Below are 19619 nucleotides of genomic sequence, written 5' to 3' on the forward strand. Positions count from 1 at the left end.
TGAGAATACTCTGTATAATCTTTGCAACTTTTCTGTAGAACTAAATCTATTCTAAAATAAACACTTTGTTTGACAAGTAAAAAGAAAAAAGGAAGTCCAAGCAGGCTTCGTGTACATAGTTCAGCTGTTTTAAAATTTATGTGGATCTACGGAGACCTAGAATAATGAAACAATGTAAATAAAAACAAGAAAACTTGAGGCCTTACACATCTGATTTCAAGAACTGCTACGAAAGCCAAAGTAATCGAAACAGTGTGGAATTGATAAAAGGACAAACAAATCAATGGAACAGGAGACAGAGTCTAGAAATAGGCACACACATGAGCATTCAATTGATTTTTGACAAAGTTGTCAATCCAGTTTCATGGAGAAAAGAGTTTTCAACAAATGATGCCGAGGCAGGCACCGTTTGAGCAGATATGTGAGCAGGCGTGTCTGAGCAGATAACAGACTTGACTTCCACCATGCATCCTACACAAAAATCTGAGACAGACCGACATGTAAAAGCTAAAACTGTGAGCTTCTGGAAGAAAATTTACCCTCCTCAACTTGGAGTATGAAAAATACCCTCCTCAACTTGGAGTATGACAAGCTCTTTTGGAGGACGTAACTAAGAGGCTCTGCCCACTGAAGGAAAACACTGATGCAAATTTAAAAACACTTCATCAAATTTAAAAACTGCTCATTAAAAGGCACAATCACGAAAATGACAACAGTCACAGACTGCAAGAAAGTATTCACAACTCATATCTGACAGAGGACTTGATTCCAGAACACATAAAGAATGCCACAAATCAATGAAAACAAAAACACAAGACCCAGTTAGAAAGACATGCAGGAAAATATATGAATGGTCAACAATCACACGCCAAAGTTCCCATCACTGGCCACAGAGGAAATGCAAATGACAGCCACAATGACGCAGCACTGCCCGCTCAGCAGACTGGCTCAAACCGAGACGGACAATGCACAATACGGACGAAGGTGCAGCTGCTGAAACCTACGCACGCTGCCAGTGAAGCCCTAAGTGGTAGAACCACCTACAACTTCAGGCGTTTTCTTATAAAGCTAAATACCAGCCACCCTGTTACCAACAATTCCACCTTGCAGATACTTTTTCCAAGATAAATGAGAGTGGACGTCCACAGAAGGACGATTCCTTAGCATCTTTGCCCATAATAGTCAAAACCTGAAATCCCAAATACGCGATCGTCAGGCAAATAGACAAGCAAATAGTGGCACCGCCACACAATGGGGTGCGACTCGGCAAGGCAGGGGAATAAAATACATGCTGCATGTTCCAGAGAGGCAGCAACAGGAACACATTTCAAAAACATTACACTGAGGTAAAGAAGCCAGAGAGAAAATCATGCTGTGTTATTCCCTTTGTATGAAGCTACAGAACAAGCAAAACTCATCCATGAGGCTAAAACCAGAACGATGTCTGTCTCTCTGAGTTTAGGGGTGAAATATTCACTGGGAAAGACTTTCTGGAATGATGGGAGGGATGTCATGATTTGGGTATTGATTTCAAGCGTATGTAAATTTGTCAAAACTCGTTAACCTACCTGCCCTCACTTGAGATCTGTGATTTTCCTTCGTGTAAAGTTCATGTCAATAAAGAAAAAAAATGTCACTGCGGAAAGCTTACGGGAGCCTGGGTCTCTGAACTCTCAACCTGTCATAGTAGCTCTGGGCACTTTACTTGTACAGGAGACAAAATTAAACTGGTTTCCTTGTTAAAATACACTGACCAATCACGTGAACGCAGGAGGGGTCGTGTCCTAATCACCTGATTTTCCTAATGCATCGTATTAGAAGCAGCAGAAGAAATATTTGTTGAATTAAGTTGAACATTGGCCCAGAGGAGACCCGTAATGGTATTTCCAGAATTAAGTGACGCAGTGAGTTGAGCCCATCCCAGAAGCTCCACTTCACCCAGTAAATTATTAAAGGAACTCCCTTAGGCGGTGCACACACTCGGGCATCGGTGTGAGGAGAACGACCCTTTCACTGATTTATTTTGTGTACTTCCGCTTCCGTTCCCACCCTTTCTCTGAAAGAGGGGTGACGGGGCGCCCCTTTGAGGAAATGTGGAAATATGCTGAATGTGCCGTCAGGAAGGGAAGCTTTCCAAGCCTGATTTAGAGTATAGCGTTAAATATTGGGAAATTCTGAGTTCACCAGCTCACCGGGATATTTCTGTACAATTCCACAATGATCAGTACTTGCCTTGGGACCGTGTGTCACCATGAGGCTGAATAACCCAACTTCCGCTCTGTCTGATTCTCACACATATCTGAACTTGGGGGCCGACATTCACTTTGAATCACAGCGATCTCTAAAAGATAATAGTGTTAGTTAAGCTAGAGCCAGCGCTCTGAAGACGGAGGGAGAGAGAGAGACAGCACACAACCAGGAAAAGGCAGCATTTCAAGGGGAAGCACAGCGGCCTGTTAGCGCGGTGCCCACGCTGGGGAGCCCACCCCAGTCCATCTGGGTCCGACCTCGGGCAGGAGGTAGCCAGCACGAAGCTCCTCTGGGGTCTGGGGTCGCCCGCCCAGCCCTCCTTCTCTTTTGAATCGCTCGGCCTGCCCCGGCCACACACGCCTTCGCCTCCGCATCAAACACCCTTCTCCTGAGCTGCCATCTCAGCCCTTTCTCTTCTCCTGACACCATCTTCACCGGATTCTCTGATTCTGCATCGTCGTTAGAGTTTAGACCCGAAACTGAAGGTGTTTTCATAGCTCAGACCTGGGCTTTGGTAACAAAGATGAAATTACTCAAGACTTCTTTTCAGGAAAATCTTTCAGCCTTTAGTGTTGGACTCTTTTTTCTTTACTCAGAAATATAGATTTGACATTTTCTCATCTTAAAATAATAGTAAATTTCATCTGTTGAATATTTTAACTTGTAAGTCAACTTTCTAGGTTTAGCTCATTAGAACTTCATAAGATTTTGAACTAAGGCTCAACAAGTTTATATACTGGCTCCAAAATAAACACACGGTGAGAAGCAGCCTTTGAAAGAGGCAAAGTCTCCTGGATCTAAGGCGAGTTCTTTTTTAGTGAAATCAAATTCTTGGACATGAAACAAACATAAAAATCATTTATTCTTCGTCATTTGGTCAAAGTGAACAACAGGATAGTTTTCCACTCACGAGTGTCGCACGTACGGCCTTCTTTCAGGCAGAGCAGGGCTGGGGGCTCCGTTGTGGGCACTGGGCTCTCATTACCCCTGCGAGGTTCTCTTTTTCTCCCAGGAACACCCGTCTTTTACGGGCCTCGCACACCAGGAAAGATTATCATGGCCATTCTTCTAAATCAAAAAGTCCGTTCCCTGAAACCAAGTTGGTAACTGAAAACGTTTCTTAATGAAACACAGTGGCCACCAATAAGTTATGGGACAGACCCCCTGAGCGGGACACTGAATGACAACTCCCTCTGTACCTAAGGCAGGTGTTCTTAGAACCCTCAACGAAGTCACAAATTACAGCTCCAAGTTCTCCAGGCAAGTCATGTTCTCACCGGCCACCATAACTGGAATGCAGCACTAGTCAGACGGTGTCAGGAGGAGAAAAAGGTAGACAGAAAGATGTAAGTGTTTGTAATATTACTGTAACAAACGGACCATCTGGGAAGCGTGTGTTATAGATGACACATTCTGAAAATTGAGACCATAGCCATTAAACATCAGAGACAAAATCAGATTTGGCCAAGCAATCTGAAGGAAGACTACACCAGAAGAACGTGACCGCCCCTGCGGAGCTGGCTAGCGAGAACATTGTTTTGAGTAAATCATTTTCAGGCACTGAATCCACTACTCGGGACACATCGCACAGAAATCAAGGAAGTAGCATCAACCTTCTATTTATATTAGAAAAACAAACATTAAAGTGCCATCATTAAATATATATATCAGGTAATATGTCAACCAGCACGGCACACACTGAATGCACACACGTTGAAAGAGAAATGTACAGAAAGGATCAGAGCTGAACAGCGGTAATCAGGGATGGTTTGTAGAGAAACGTGTTTCAAAGTTGGACTCAAAATACAGTCGAGGGCAGGGAAGGGTGACTTCCGGGTGGGGTGAATTGACTCAGGAAAGATACGCACAGTTTAAACATGAGAAATGGCAGAGCAGTGAGCTTGGTTCTGCAGAAGTGCTGCACTGACAAAACATGAGGTGTAATACTGGCGAGTAACGATGGCATTTTAAATTGTAAGAATGATGTGCATTTAAACCAAATACCCCACCACTGCCAAATCCCTCTTCCCAGAGCCCTGCCTCATCCCACTCGTCTTCTGCTCAGAAGCCACCCGTGAACCCACCACTCGTTTGGCAGGAGCGACGTCATGAGCGCGAGCGCCACAGGCCGACGCTGGCTACTTCCTGTATTTTGAGCATTTCTCACCACTCATCCCCCAACACACACACGTATTATTCTGTCCAGCCGCCAGACAACCTTCATTCTTTGAAACAGTCTTACACCATCACTTCTCTGCTTGTCCCTGTGATATTCCATCAGCCTGAGTATTTTCTTCGGTCAGCATCTTTGAGGTACCGTCGGCAATGCACAAAGCTCACCCATTTAAATGTGTAACGGGATGGTTTTGGTGGATTAAGAGAGATGCGCCATCACCGTAATCTGGAACATTCGCATCCCTCCCAAAGAAACTCCCATCCAACAGCATCGTGCCCTGTTCCTGTCTGTCTTTCTCTCTGTCCTAGACAGACAGCTGCTCATCAACTTGCAGCCTATAAATTTGCCTATTCTGAACTTCTCATATAAATAGAATCAGAAAATACGTGGCCTTTAGTGACCGGTTTTCATCATGTAACACGTTTTAAAGGTTCTTCAGTGTGCTGACGTGTATCTGTACTTCCCTCCTTTTTATTGCTGAATAATATTTCCTTGCACGACAAGCCACATGTGCTGTGCCAACCACCAGTCGATGCACATTTGGGGCCATCACGGACGGCGCTGCGATAAACACTGGCGTGCAGCCTTTGTGTGGACATGGTATCAATTTTCTTGAGTACGTACTTAGGAGTGGAATTGCTGAATCACACGGTAACTATGCTTAACATTTTGAAGAAATGACAAACTATCTTCCAAAACGGCTGCACCATTTTACACTGTCACTTTCTGGATATCTATTTCCCTGTCAAACATAATATCACGAAGATTAAACTCTATCTTGCCACCATAAACCATTCTTGAACCTTTCTTTTCTTTTGCTGGATTTTAATCTCATTAATCTGCTTTTCCAAAACATGGTTTTGATGTAGAAACAAATTCAAACAGCATATTTCTAATGTTTACATGTCCCACTGTGGTAGGTATTTGGAGTGCACAGCTGAAGATACGTTCACGACCTTTGATAAACTCACAATGGAGTGAAGGTGATAGACACAGACATTACTACAGCCCCATGTGCTCAGTGCCATGAGAGGCCGTAGGAATACAAACGGGGAGGGGGGGACTTATTCATTTCTAGGCCTTATATTTAAAAAACAACAGCAACAACAGGCCCTTCTGAGCCCCACTCCTCCCTGCAGCTCTCTTTCTTCTTCCCGTCGCAGGCTTCCTATTGGACCGCTCTGAGAACTACTTAGATGTCTTACCTCCCATTCTCGCTCCAAACCAGGGAAATCTGACTCTCCCCCATCACTGCATGGAGATTACTTTTCCAGAGTCATGGGTGACCTCACGTCGCTATATCCAGAGGACATTCTTGCAGCTCTCCTTTGGCACCTTCCCAGCATTTGACAGTGTCACCCACTGCCTCTGTCCCAGGTGCCTCTGCCCTGGTTCTGACGCTAACTGTGGTCCCCTCCCTCCCTCCCTCCTTCCTCCCTCCCTCCCTCCCTCCCTCCCTCCCTTCTTTCCCTTCCAAATTCTTCTCTCTGCTTTGTGTTTCCTTCTCGTCTGCATCCCCTGAAGGGTGGTGCCCCTCAAAATTCTCCTCAGCCTAGAATTCTCGTCAGCTCTCCCACATAGTCAGCGGCCATCAACTTGTTACTGATCTCACTGCCTTGCTCCAGACCCACATTAAACATTCTCTCTGCTACCCTAGACTTCAAGCCTTTAATGACTAAACTCATCGTGTCTGGGGAAGTCATCATGAAACCACATGCTCTAGCAAAATGGCTCTCCCCTGTCCTCCTGCAAACATCTAAGATAATTTGAAGCGCGTGTAATCAAATTAGACTCTCTTTCTTTAGCTGTGATCCTGGTGACCCTTTTTTCATTTACTGATGACTTTAGCATTTGGCACACTTTATTCTCTCCTCCTGCCTCCAGCACGATGCCTGGGAACTTCCACAACCACTCGCATGGTCCATTCGGTGCCCTGGCCTCTCATTTCCTTGATCTTATTTCCATTGACCAAGTTCTCCGCCCACCGCACTTAACTCCATGTCGTTGCCAAGTGCAATCTCTCTGCAATCGCAATTTCAACCTCTCCCCCCCCTCCCTCTTTCTCTCTCGCTTCCCTTCTCTAATATCTCCTCAGCTCATGCTTCACCCTAATCACTCCAGTCCAGCCATTTCCCCCTCACACAAAGACCCCCAACGCTTTGCTCAGCTTCCATGATGCTGCACTCATTCCTGCTCATTCTGTGACAAAATAGTCTAATCATACACTTGCAAACATTATTGATTTCTTCATGCTCCGTTGACCCTCTAATGCTGGCATCACAAAATCCCAAGTGTGGACGAATCTGACCATATATCTTATTTACCCTCCACTGGCCCTCAGGCAGCAGGATATTGGTCCTCTCCTCTTTCCTCAAATCCCCCAAAATCCCTTCTTCACCCCTTACCCTCAACCAATATTCTGCCTCACGATTCTCAGAGAAGTAACAGGAACCGGCAGGAAAGAGCCTCGTGTGGTCACCGCTGTAGCTACCTGTGCGCTTTCCTGTGTCACCACACGCGTCGTTGTTGGCACCCTGCTGTCTTGTCCCCTGATCATCAATCCACTTTCTACAGAGCAGCCAAATTCAAGTCAGATCATGCCATTGCCAACTTAAAATCTTCCCTTGTCTTCTTATTCCTGTCACAATAAAACTGCAATTCCTCCTGATGCCTCCAAATCCCTCCATGTTGGGGTCCCTGCGTATGTGTGCGATCTCATGACCGCCTGCTCCCTGCACCCACCTGCTCACCACGCTTTCGTCACACAGACCTTCTATTTCTGGAACATGTCACCTTCTGTCCCACCTTAGAGCCTCTGTTGTCACCAGGTCGTCTGCCTGGGACGCTGTGTCCCCAGGTCTTCACAAGGGAGGTTCCGTCTCATCATTCAGCAGATAGAACATTTTCTTAAAGAAGGTTCCCTCTACTGTCTCGTCTTTGTGTTCTCCAACCGTCCATCACTATCACGACCGTTCTCTTCCTGCTTCTGCATCTTCTTGTTAGCACGTCCCACTTCTCACTTCAACGCGTCACCACCACACCACCATTATACTGGTGCGTTTGGCAATTTCTTCACTTCCACTCTCTCAACTTGAATAAAAGCTACTTGAGCGCAGGGTCCTCGTCTCTCTTGCTCTTCACTGGATCTCTAATGTCTACAAGAGGACACACCCCATGGCTTGTGTTCCACGGTCGGTGTCCCCTCTGACGTTCTCCTGTCACAGCAGATGGCCCAGTACCACACCTGCCCCTTTCAGAAATCTCAGCTTGAACCTTTGCTTTTCTCTTTCACTCAGTGCCCATAACCCACACGTCCAATCCTGTCAAATCTGCCTCCAAAATGTTTGTCAAATCTGCCCACTTACGAGTATGTGCAGCCCCACCGGCGCTACCCTAGTTTAAGGTGCCCGCGTCTCCTCACTGCGTGGCAGCAATGACCCCTCCCAGGTCTCTGCTTCTCGTGCCCCTCCTTCTACTCCAGGCACCACAAGCAAGATGGACTTCTTACACAACAAACATTCCACTGTCGGAAACGCTTCCGCAACTTTCCTTCTCCTCCTGATGAAGACGGCATCTAACGTGGCGCCGTCCTGCACAGTTTGCCCTTTACTCCGAGGTCGCTTCACCCAGGCCACTTCCCTCCACGCAGAAGGCTCTGCTCTATAGCTACTTCCTGTGAACCGTTAACTGCCATCTCCAGGCTTTAGCTTCAATTCCCCTGGAAACTCTTCCTTGGCCACCATCCCCAACGGGCTTTCTGGCCCGTTCTATGTGCCTCAGCAGCACCTTCATCTGTCCTGATGTCGCCTTATTATCTGTCTGCACAGCCGTCTTCAGCTCCCAGAGACGACGGGCTGTGTTTTACTCCCCTTTGTGTCATTCTGTCTCTGGCACAGGTACAGACCTGGCAGTCAGTACACACACGCTTAATGAGGAAATTAATAGATGCTTCCAAACGACGCAAATAACAATCAACAATAGAAAGACACTGGAGGGGAAAACAATATACTTTTTTATATCCTGCGCCTAGAAAGTGATACAAATAACTGGCTCTTTAGTAAATGACTGAATTATGATGATAAAACATGCAGACGATGTGCCCACGGAAGCTCGATGGCGCCGCTAACGCCAGAGCTGAAGCCGTTATCCTTATGCTGCTCAGCTCTGGACCCATTTTATTTTCTATGAGGCTGAACTCTGTTCTGCCTGCATTTTCTAAGAACAATTGACTCCGCTTCCGGGCCTGACAGGCTCCTGAGCGCGTGGCTCTGGCAGGTGGTTTCCATTCGCCCCTCCAGAGATGCCGGCACTGCTGCAAACGCTGCTCCCATCTCACTCCCAGCCGGGTCCCGGCTGCCTGCCTGATACAATCAATGGCTCGTTGGATCCCAGAATGTGCGGCTGTCACAGCAGTGCCGCCCTCTCCTCCTTCAGCAACTCTCAGAGGAAAAGGGTTGATGAAACGAGTACATTGCAATATATATTTTTAAATTCAAATTAAAGACACTGTTAAAAATGTATTTCTTCTGAAATAATAGAGGTTGTCCATTTAACGTCCGACACAGGAGCAGAGGTGGAGTGCAACCTCCCTGTGAAGCTCTGGCAGCTGACGCCTCGGGTTAGTTTCCTAAGCAACCTGGAAACTTAATTATCCCCAAACAACATGGACAAGTATTTAGAGGAAGAAGATTTAGTGGAATCACCATCATCAAGCATCTGAGAGAGGGATTATTGAGGGAAAGAAAAGGAAAAATGAGAAAATGCTATTTGGTGATCAGATTAGTTACCGAGCATCTGCAACAGGCATTTGTAAAAACACTTTTAATATTTTAAATCTGTACTAAATGATCTTCAGGTTTTCAGCAGGAGATCAGACCACAACCGTGTAAACGGCACACGGTGCATGTACCTGGGAGCTGCTGCGGGTTGGGGGCTGTTCGTTAAGGGGGTGGCATTGAACTAGACCTTGAAGAACGGATAGAATTGGGAAATGCAGAAGGTTTATGTAGACGAATGATCTACATTAGTCTATTTGTTCAATACAAATTCCCCATGTGTTGCCATCACTGTTCACTGTTAAAGGTTCTGCCCCCAATCCCAGTGTACGTGGGGGGGGGAGGGGCTCCCACACACCAACAAGGAATTCTTGACACCGGTTGGGTGTCCTACAATGTAAATCAATTCTGGCGCTATCCACCTGGAGACAGCGTCAGGTTCCATAGGTTCAGAGCCCAGTCCTACCAGGCAGCCGTCCCCAACCCCCTCCTAGCCACGTGCATCCGGTTTCCGCTGCCCCCAGGCCCAGGCCGTGGACCGGATGGGCTCCAGCCTGCAGGCTCCAATGACCCTCCTTAGCTACGATCAATTTGCTAGAGCAGCTCACAGCACTGAGAGACATTGTACTTAGTAGGTACTGATGTGTGATGAAAGGATGTAACTCAGGAACAGCCAGGTAGAAGTGACGCAGGGCCAGGTGTGGGGAAAGGTGTGGAGCACCCATGCCCTCCCCGGGAGCACCGCTCCCCCCAAATCCCCATGTGTTCACCAACCTGAAGCTCTTCGAAACTGTACTTTTGGGTTTTTCTGGTGGCTTCATTACACAGGCATGACTGACGATTCATTGGCTGTTGGCAGTTGACTCAACCTGCCGCCTCTCTTCCCTCCCCCGAGGCCAGGGTGGGTGGGGCTCAAAGTTTCAACGCTCTAATCACGTGGTTGGTTCTCCTGGCAACCAGCCCCCCACCTTAGACACTTTCTAAAAGTCACCTCACCAACATAAAAAAGACACCTTTGGCTCTCCTCACTTAAGCAATTCCAAGGGTTTCAGGAACTCCACACCAGAAATGGGACAAAGACTAAATACATGTTTCTTATGATTGTAACCTCAGAAGGAGGGAACAAGATACTGAGTTGCTTTTCAGAGACAAGAGACAAAAACCATAGTCATGCAGCTGGAGAAGATGCGTGTGCACAGGAGAGAACTGTTACCTCCAGCTGCACCAGGAACCAAAGTCTTGCTCCGCCCCCTCCACCCCCCAGCCCCCCCCCCCACACACACACACTGAACCAAAGGACCAGGAATAACTAGAGCTGGACTCCTGAACCCTTTCAGAAGGAAAGGTCCGCTGTCCAGGAAGATCGGGTGCTGAAACCCGTTACCATAAACCACCGAGGTCCCAGGTCCTCCAATGAAAACGAGCCCCCAGCACTTCCGCACACCTGTTCCCCACCTGCTTCAAAACCCTTCGTCCAGTCCGGGGAGCAGGATGGACCTGGGGCACCACTGGGTTGGTGCCTTTCCTTACCCCACACTCTGACATTTGAGTTCTGGCCTTTCAGACCCTGGGGCACATGAGCTCTGGTTCGCTAACGTTATCAATTACAGTAGCACAACTGTTACACCTCCTGACATCCCGGCATCATTCCACTTTGTCACCTCCACCTTAAGCACTGGCCCTTCCCATGAGTCTACTTGCTGCTAATAAAATCTCAAACCATTACTCTTATTATGTTGGGAGCCTTAAAATTAAAAGACTCACAGAGATCAGATTCTGGAACAAAATTCCAAGTAATTTACCAATCCTTGCATCACCACTTACACAGGTGACCAGAGATTCTGTTTCGACACATCTTGTCTGTTAAAGAGAAAAGCACAGGCCCAAAATGGCATCACTTGTGCTCAAGCCCATGAAGCCAGCCTAGAATTTACACCGGATCCAACTGCAGTTTCAACCTTTCCCAGAAACATCATCTTAACCAGTCGGGAATTTTCTGGTCAAGCACCAGTGCGGTCATCTGTCACAGGGGCCCTCTCCAGGCCCACAGAAGAGGTGATCTGCATGGTAAAAACCCTTCTCTTCACGTGAAGAAAACATGTCCAGGCCCCCAAATAACCCTTTCTTTCCTTTTGTTAATAACTTCCTCGTTCCACCTTCTTCCTATAAAAACTTCACATTTTGCACAACCCTCGGAGTGAGGGGGACTTACCAAGGGCCCTGGGAAATGGTGACATAGACACCACACCTGTGCTTCTCACTGTCCCCAAATGCTGTCAGAAGTTTGCTTTGGTTCTGATGCTGCCACCAAGTCTGTTATAAAAAGAAACATTCAGTATCAGAAAGCTAAAAAATAAATCAATAAAACAACAGATTTAAGGTCATGTATCCTATGAATTAAACCATTTAAACAGCTAAATTTCTATTCAGCTTAAACGTAAAGATGCCTTTATTCTAAGGTTTCATAAACCCTCATTAACACAAAGTCCTGCTACTTGCACATTATACTCAAGTCCCTCCCTTAACAATTCTCGGCAGCATCATGGAAACACAGCCTCTCGTCCTGTATGTGCCGTCATGTGATGGGGGCGGGCGCTGCTGGATGAACCTCTAGGGGCCCTCAGTGTTGGCAGAGCCGGTGAGTGAAGCCGGTTGGTCCAGCCTTCTCGGGCTGTCCAGTTTCAGGCTGCACCTCGGCTGTTCTCCTCTCTGGATGATTGCGAAGAGGCTACTCAATGTCCGAACATTTAGTACGTTGTTTATATCCAGGTTCCCGTGGCTCTCGGGAGGCTATGAAACGGCTTATGGGACCCCCACACTAACCCTCTTCTCAAGGAGCCAAACCTTAGCTTTCAGCATCCCCACACAGGCTCCCTGTGGAGGGAGGAAGGCACTTGAGATGCTTTGTTCCCCTTGAATAAGAGTCAGGTCAGAAAACCTGACATACAGATTTTTTTGTTAGTAGAACCGCTTTGTTTATAACATAAACCCAAACTGTATACAGAACAACTTAACGTCTTACACCAGGTCTATGTGAGAGAGCAGAACCAAGACTCTACAGTGGAAACCAACTGATTCATGGGCTACAGAACCGCAAAGAACTCCAAACCTACTGTGAGGTCTACAGTAGTGGGAAGAAGTAGTGATGCTGGGTGAACAATCTCTTGACCAACATGAGACAATTTTCTGCGGTAGCATTTGTTCTTAAGGTCTTACACTTGCTGCTGAACGCTGGGGTATCACGTGAGGTCTGCTTTTCACAGCAGACGGACAGAAACAACCAGCTGCGCAGGCATCTCCAATAGCCATGGTCAACAGGTCGCCCAGAGAGGACGTACAAAGATGTCTCACCATCCACTGCTGGGCAGCGTTGTAAACCAGAACTCAAGTAAGGAGATGGATAGCCCTCAGCTGAGGAAGTCTTTGGAACTCAGACGCTAAGCTTTGCTCAGTGGCAGACAGAGTTCTCGTATCACGTCCTATTAGAAGGAATGAACTGTCTCAGAGGAACCAGCATAAGATGGAGACTGGACACCCACATGGACTGGCAAGCAGCAAACTAACCCACAAAAGAAAAAAGAAGTAGGCGAGTAAGGACATTTGTAAACTAATAGCTCATTAACCTTCCAGAGAGAACTGTGGCCCGGTGAGGGAATCTCGTGTCATGAAAAACCAGGCTAATCCAAGAACCACAGAAGGTCACTGAGTCCACCTAGAAAACCACTCTGCACCAGGCAGCAGCCAGTGCCAAGGGGCAACACGATTTGGGGGTTCTGAGGCTCTTCCCCGGCCACCTCTGGCGGGTTTGGTTCCTTAAGATAATGACCTTGTCTTACTCAACTTCGCTCTACTCATTGACTCATTCCTTCCTTCACGCATTCATTCCTTCACTTATTCAATGTTGTGTCTGTCGGTAGCAGACATTCAACTCAAAGTTTGCTCTTCTTTGCTATTGCTATGTGTTGTTTCCCCTTCAGTGTGTGTCCACGAACACTATCTGTTCTCTACCTAAGCAGTAAGTACCGTTCCTTTCGAAAAATAGATTATAATTTTGGAGCTGGAGCCTACCTTTGGCTTAGACACACACAGAATTATCCCTGAAAAAGATTGTCTCTGTTCAGGGGCAGCAGAAGACTTACAAACGCTCGAGGAATATTGACGGGGAAATAGACAGTAAGGCCAGCATGTCCCACAATCCAGGTGTCCCCCTGGCAGTTATACATCATTTGTCACTTCCATTAGCCAAAGCTTGCCCCTAATTTAAGAGACAATTCTATACAGTGTTATTTTTTTAAAGTTGTTTTTTTTCTTAAAAGTCACTTTGGTGTTTTGAGAGTGATGTGTCCACTATAATAAAAATAATATTATACTAAGTAGAAAAGTAAGTTGAGGAAGCTATCAGGACCTAACAACAACATGCGACAAGGTATTCCAAAATAGAAAAGATTATAAGATTAAACAAGTGTAGGAAAACAATGAACCGATACTCAGTTTGCTCTCCCATGTTTGCAAATGGCTGCTCCAAGTTCTGCTCCAAAATGGTGTCAGGGCTTTCACTGCTGTCATCAGCTGCCATCAGCACTGCGTTTAACTGACATAATCACTGATTGTTACAATTAGTGCCCATTAGTACGGAGTAGAATCAGAATCTCAGTCGCACAGAATTGCCCATTATGTCCGCAGAATACACAGAGTTCATCACTTACGATTAACGTTACCAGAATGAATTCAAAAGAAATGATGAAAGACCCGTCACTGTGTAACGCCGCCAGATGTGAGCATCAGAGATGATGTACCAACTGTCAAAACCCAGTGTCCTGCTGTGGAACACCCAGCCTTCAGATGTGAAAGTGCGGAGAATTAGAGAAACGATGTGTTTAGTGGAGAGGAACTTGGAGGGGACCAATAGACAAAGTATATTGTAGAAGCCAGAAAAACGTCGGAAATGTATTTGATGTAATTAGGTCCCTTTATAAAATTAGTCTCCCCTCACCTTATTTTTTGTTATTGTTTTGTTTTTATTTCAATTTATATTATAAGCCAAAAGAAGTGCCTATGTAAGGGTGGAAAATGACAAAGTGACTGTAACTTTTAACCCTGGAAATTATTTATTATTTCCACGGAAACTGGCCGATTGTAATTTTCTTATGATAGTGATTCTTAACACTCAACTCTCAATGAATGCATTTTAAATAGGGGACTGAAGAGTTAAGAAAACACGTGTGCTGCCGGGCGCGCCAGCTTCCAGCATGGGTCACGCGGTAAGGTGAAGGCTGCGATCTGTGAGGATGGGAGACCAAAAAGACAGACGCAGCCTGAGTCATCGGTACCCGTGGAGCCACCATTTGAGTCTTGCACTGCCCAGCAAATACAAGTGGTAGGATCAGACGCTGGGAATACTAAGAAAGAGAACGCAATGTTTTCACTTTGAAGACATCAATAGCTATGCCATGTCATCTATGTTTTGACTAGGTGGCACCAAACCATTATGTATTTCACACATTTTCATTAAATCTTCACTATAAAAATAAGCCTATATGTGTATGTAGTAACAAAGGTGTCCATTTCCACCCAGAGGCACCAGCTTTTAATTGTTACATGTGTATCTTTCCAGGTACTTTCTATGCATATGAAAGCATTTGTATACTCTCGTATATGACATATTCACTTTATATTTCAAATGTTATTACACCATTCTGCTGCAGCTTGACTTTCTCACCATTTTTACACCTTATTTTATAGCATTGTTATAGCTCTTTCAATATATAATGACTGCATTGTATTTAATTTTATGAAAAGCAGTATGTATTTAAACTACACATGATCAGTATTTATATTATGTCTATTTTGTCACTATACCAAACAACAGAGAATTAAATATCCTTGTATAGTTACCTATTTGTAGGTATTTAGGATGAAGTTCTAGAAAGAGAATTGCTGGGCTAATATACACGTGCATTTTCGAATGTTGAGATATTTGTATATCTATACCTGCATCTCCAACTTATTTATCTAGTAAAACTGCCTCCAAAATGTTTGCTGTAGTTTAGATTCCCACTACTATGCACCAGAGTGCTCCCAAACTCCTAAATCCTGGCAAAAATAAAACGCCGCGTTTTATTTTAATTTTTTAAATCATGATGATAATTCATCATCTGTTATAGTTATTAGCAATTTGTATTCATCTGTGTCCTTAGGTTTTCACAAAAATTTTCTCTATTGAGTTGATGGCACTTTTGTTCAATAGCTTTTTTGATGTGTGTGTGTGTGTGTGTGTGTGTGTGTGTATTTTACATACCATAAAATTCTGCCATATAAAATAGACAGTTTGATGGTTTTTGATGTATTCACAGAGCTATGTAGCATCCTCACTACCTAATTTTAGAACATTCTCCGCACCCCACAAAGAACCACATACACATTAGCTGCCATCTCCTATCCCTTCTCCTGTCCCCGTCACACATAAACATGAATCTACTTTCTGTTTCTATGGGTTGCAAGTCCCAGACATTTCACACAAATGGAATCACGCCATATGTCATCTTTGTGATTGGCTATTTTCACGTAGCATGGTATTTTCAAGGTTAATACATGTAGCATGTATCAGTCCTTATTTTTCATTGCTGAATAATATTCCACTGTATGAATTACACCATTTTTGCTCATCCATTTATCATGGGTGATTGGGATTTATCACCTGTGACTTATCATGGTGGATATTCATTATGGCTACGCATCGATGGGAATTCAGATTGTTTCCACTCTGGGGCTATTATAAATAATGCTGCTATGAACATTTCTGTGCAGTTTTCTTATGGACATATTTCTCTCGAGTGCAGCTACGAAGAATCATTGGGTCACCTGACTCCCCTACGTTTAGCACACTGCCAAAACTGTGCTCCAAACTGACGGCACCATTTTGCATTGCCACCAGCAATGTACAGGGGTTCCGATTTTCCCATTCCTACCAAGACTCATTATTGTTTCTTCTTATTATTTTGGCTATTGTGGTGGGTGTGGAGGGGACCTCAGTGTGTTATGTACAATATCCTGAGGACGACTGGAGACGAGCACTTCTTTGTGTGTTTATCAGCCATTTGTACGTCTTCATTACAGAAATGTCTATTCAAGTCCTTCATCCATTTTCAAGGGGATTACGTGTCTTTCTAATGTTGAGTGTTCTTTCTATATTCTGGACACAAGTCTCCTTTGTCAAATGCATGATTTGCACATTTTTTCTCCTAGTCTGCGGGTTGTTTTCACATTCTTGCTGGTATCCTTCAACACAAAAAAGTTTTTAATTTTGTGGAAGTCCAGTTGACCTATTGTTCTTTTTTCACTTATGCATTTGACGTCACATCTTAAAAAACCATCGTGTCACCAATGTCATGAAGATTTATTCCTATGTTTTCTTCAAGGAATTTTACATTTAGAATTATGATCCATTTGAGTTCATTATTGTGGGAGGTAAGGGACAAAACGCATTCTTTTATACACAAATTTCCAGTTGTCTCAACATCATTTGTGTGAAGATTATGCTTTCCTGATGGAACTGTCTTGACACCTTGTTCAAAATCAATTGATATTAAATGTGAGGGTTTATTTCTACCCTCATTCCAGACCACTGATCAATACCGCCAAAGTGACACAAGTGCACTGCGTTGATGACAGTAGCTTAAAATCTGGCAAGCTTTGTAGTATACTTTAAATTGAGAAATATGAAACTTTGTTCTTTTTCAAGATTGTTTTGGCTATAATAGGTCCTTGGCATTTTAATATGAATTTTAGCATCAGACTATCAATTTCTACAAAAAAAGTTAGGATTTTAGAAGAATTTCAGTGAATCTGTAGATCAACTTTGGGAGTACTGGCATCTTAATGAAATCTCATAAACATGGGTTATCTTTCCAGTTACTTCGGTCCTTTTTAATTTATTTCAAGATGTGTTATAGTTTTTGGTGTATGAGTCTTGCACTTTTTTTGCTAAACTTATCGCTAATCATTTTTATAGTTTCTGATGCTAGTGTAAATAAAATTATTTTCTTGGTTTTATTTCAGATTGTTTATTACTCATGTTTAGGAATATAATCAATTTCTGTATATTGCTTTTCTATCTTACCACATTGATGAACTCATTTATTAATTCCAACAGAGTTTTCTGTGGAATCCTTAATCTTTATACTTTTCCACACATGAGATCCTGTCATTTGTAAGCAACGAGAGTTTACTTTTTTCTTTCCTATATGGATGCCACTTAGGTCCCGTGTTTCCCCAAAAGTAAGACTTAGCTGGACCATCAGCTCTAATGCATCTTTTGGAGCAAAAATTACCATAAGACCCGGTCATATGTTATAGGGTCTTATATAAGATCGGATCTTATGGTAATTTTTGCTCCAAAAGATGCATTAGAGCTGATGGTCCGGCTAGGTCTTGTTTTCGGGGAAACATGGTAATTAGTTAGCCAGCCTGTGCCCTAGAACAGCCAGTATAATGCTGAGTACACGTTTCAAAACAAACATCTTTTTTGGTCCTTGATTTTAGGGGGAAAGCATTCAGCTAGTTTCCATTAATTATGTGATTTGTGGGATTTTCCTAGATGCTCCTTATCAGGTTTCTTTCTATTCCTATTTTGTTTCGTTTTGCTTTTATCATGAAAGTGAGTTGGATTTTGTCAAAAGCTTTTTCTGCATCTATTGAAATAATTGTGTAGAATTTGACCTTTATTCTATTAATATATTACATTGATTGATTTTGGGATGTTAAATCAATCTTACATTCCTGATATATATTCCAGTTTTTATGTGTTGCCATATTCAGTTTGTCAATAATTTGTTGAAGGTTGTGGCAATATATATTCACAAGGGGTAATAATTTATAGTTTTCTTTCATAGTGGTGTCTTTGTCTACTTTTATTTTCTGGGGAATCCTGGTCACATGGAATGAATTGAGAATTGTTCCATCTTCTCATATTTTTTTGAAAAGTTTGTGGATGGTTGGTATTAATTTTTCTTTAAATATTTGGTAAGTAGAATTCATGACTAAAGCCATCTTGTCCTGGGCTTCTCTTTGTTGGAAGTTGTAAAATTATTAACTCAATCTCTTCGCCTATTATAAGTCTCTAATCAGATTATTAATTTTTTCTTAAGTCACTTTTGGTAGTTTGTCTTTGTAGGAAACTGTCCATTCCATCTAAGTTATCTAACTGGTGGCATGCGGTTGTTCATAGTACTTTCTTACTATCCTTTTTTACTTCTGTGAGGTCAACAGTGAGGTACCTACTGCCATTCCTGAATTTAGTAACTGGAGCCTTCTCCCTTTTATTTTTGATCAGTTAAGCTAAGGCTAGCCAGTTATCCCACTTAAAAAAAAAAAAAAAAAAAAGATGAATCCATTTTCTCCCATTAATTTCAAAAGCAATTTTTGTCTCCTACGACCTTCTCATCTGAACCTACATTTATTTTTGTCCCAATCATCTTTCTCTGCAAAGGAGATGTGCTGCTTGAACTATCGTACCTTAAAAGGGTTTTTAATATCTGGTAGGAATAAGGCTCCTTTTATAATCTTTGTTTTTCTATTTTTGAAAGCTATTCTAGCACTTTTTTCCAGATGAACATTCAAGTTATTCTGAAAAGTTTAACAAATATACTATTTCTGCTGTGACTTAGACCATATTGAATTCATAGATAAACTTTGGAAAACTCAACATTGTTCAATAGGTGCTGTTCTTATCCAAGGATAAGATATTGCTTTCAAAACTGTACATTGTCTTTTGTGCTCCTAAGTAGTTTTAATTTTTCTTCATACAAGTCTTTCACATCCTTTCATTTGTTTAGCTGCACGTTTCCCTTTTTGCGAATGGAGCATCCTGTTTCATTACCTTTTCTACATTGCTGTTATTTTTATACTCACATACTCTCCATATTCTCAGTCTTCATGGATTCCTCGTTCCTTTAAGGTTTAAATTAAATTGCTTGAGCATTTATGCCATATCATAATAGTAGTTGTCAATTTTTTCTTCCCATGTGCATACATATTTTTTTGCTATATTTGAGGAGAGGATTTTACCACCATATTAGATCCTAAGAAGGGTCTACTATGCATTTCATAGCTCCCTGCATCCCATGAAGACTCTGTTCATTTTTATGCGTTTCATGCTTGAAATTCTGAGACTGGAACTCTTTTGGTTCTTTTATATATAACATGAACATATATATATATATATATATATATATATCAACATTAAATCAATGCTGCTAATTATAGAGATTTTATTGAAGAACTGTGGTGAACTGTAGGCAATTAGAGTTTGGGCATAAAATAACTTCATTTTGAATTTCAGATAGACTTCTATCAAATCTGCAAATTGGAATATCCGAGTTTGAAACCTGGTTCCATCTCTTCTTTTCTGTGGAGCGTGA

At 43.2% G+C, this 19619-nt stretch overlaps 1 long non-coding RNA gene across 1 annotated transcript in view; it reads right to left on the reverse strand.

Annotated features, from left to right (window-relative positions):
• The window catches only part of LOC141569347 (uncharacterized), a 450266-nt gene that overhangs the window by 276324 nt on the left and 154323 nt on the right, over positions 1-19619 (reverse strand). Inside the window, exon 5 of the long non-coding RNA XR_012492884.2 lies at positions 11414-11514. This is a non-coding gene — a long non-coding RNA (uncharacterized LOC141569347). The remainder of the gene's footprint in view (positions 1-11413; positions 11515-19619) is intronic.

Source organism: Rhinolophus sinicus, chromosome 11, assembly GCF_057876585.1.
Source record: "Rhinolophus sinicus isolate RSI-liver-muscle chromosome 11, RSI-T2T, whole genome shotgun sequence".
In the NCBI taxonomy this organism is placed as follows: Eukaryota; Metazoa; Chordata; class Mammalia; order Chiroptera; family Rhinolophidae; genus Rhinolophus; species Rhinolophus sinicus.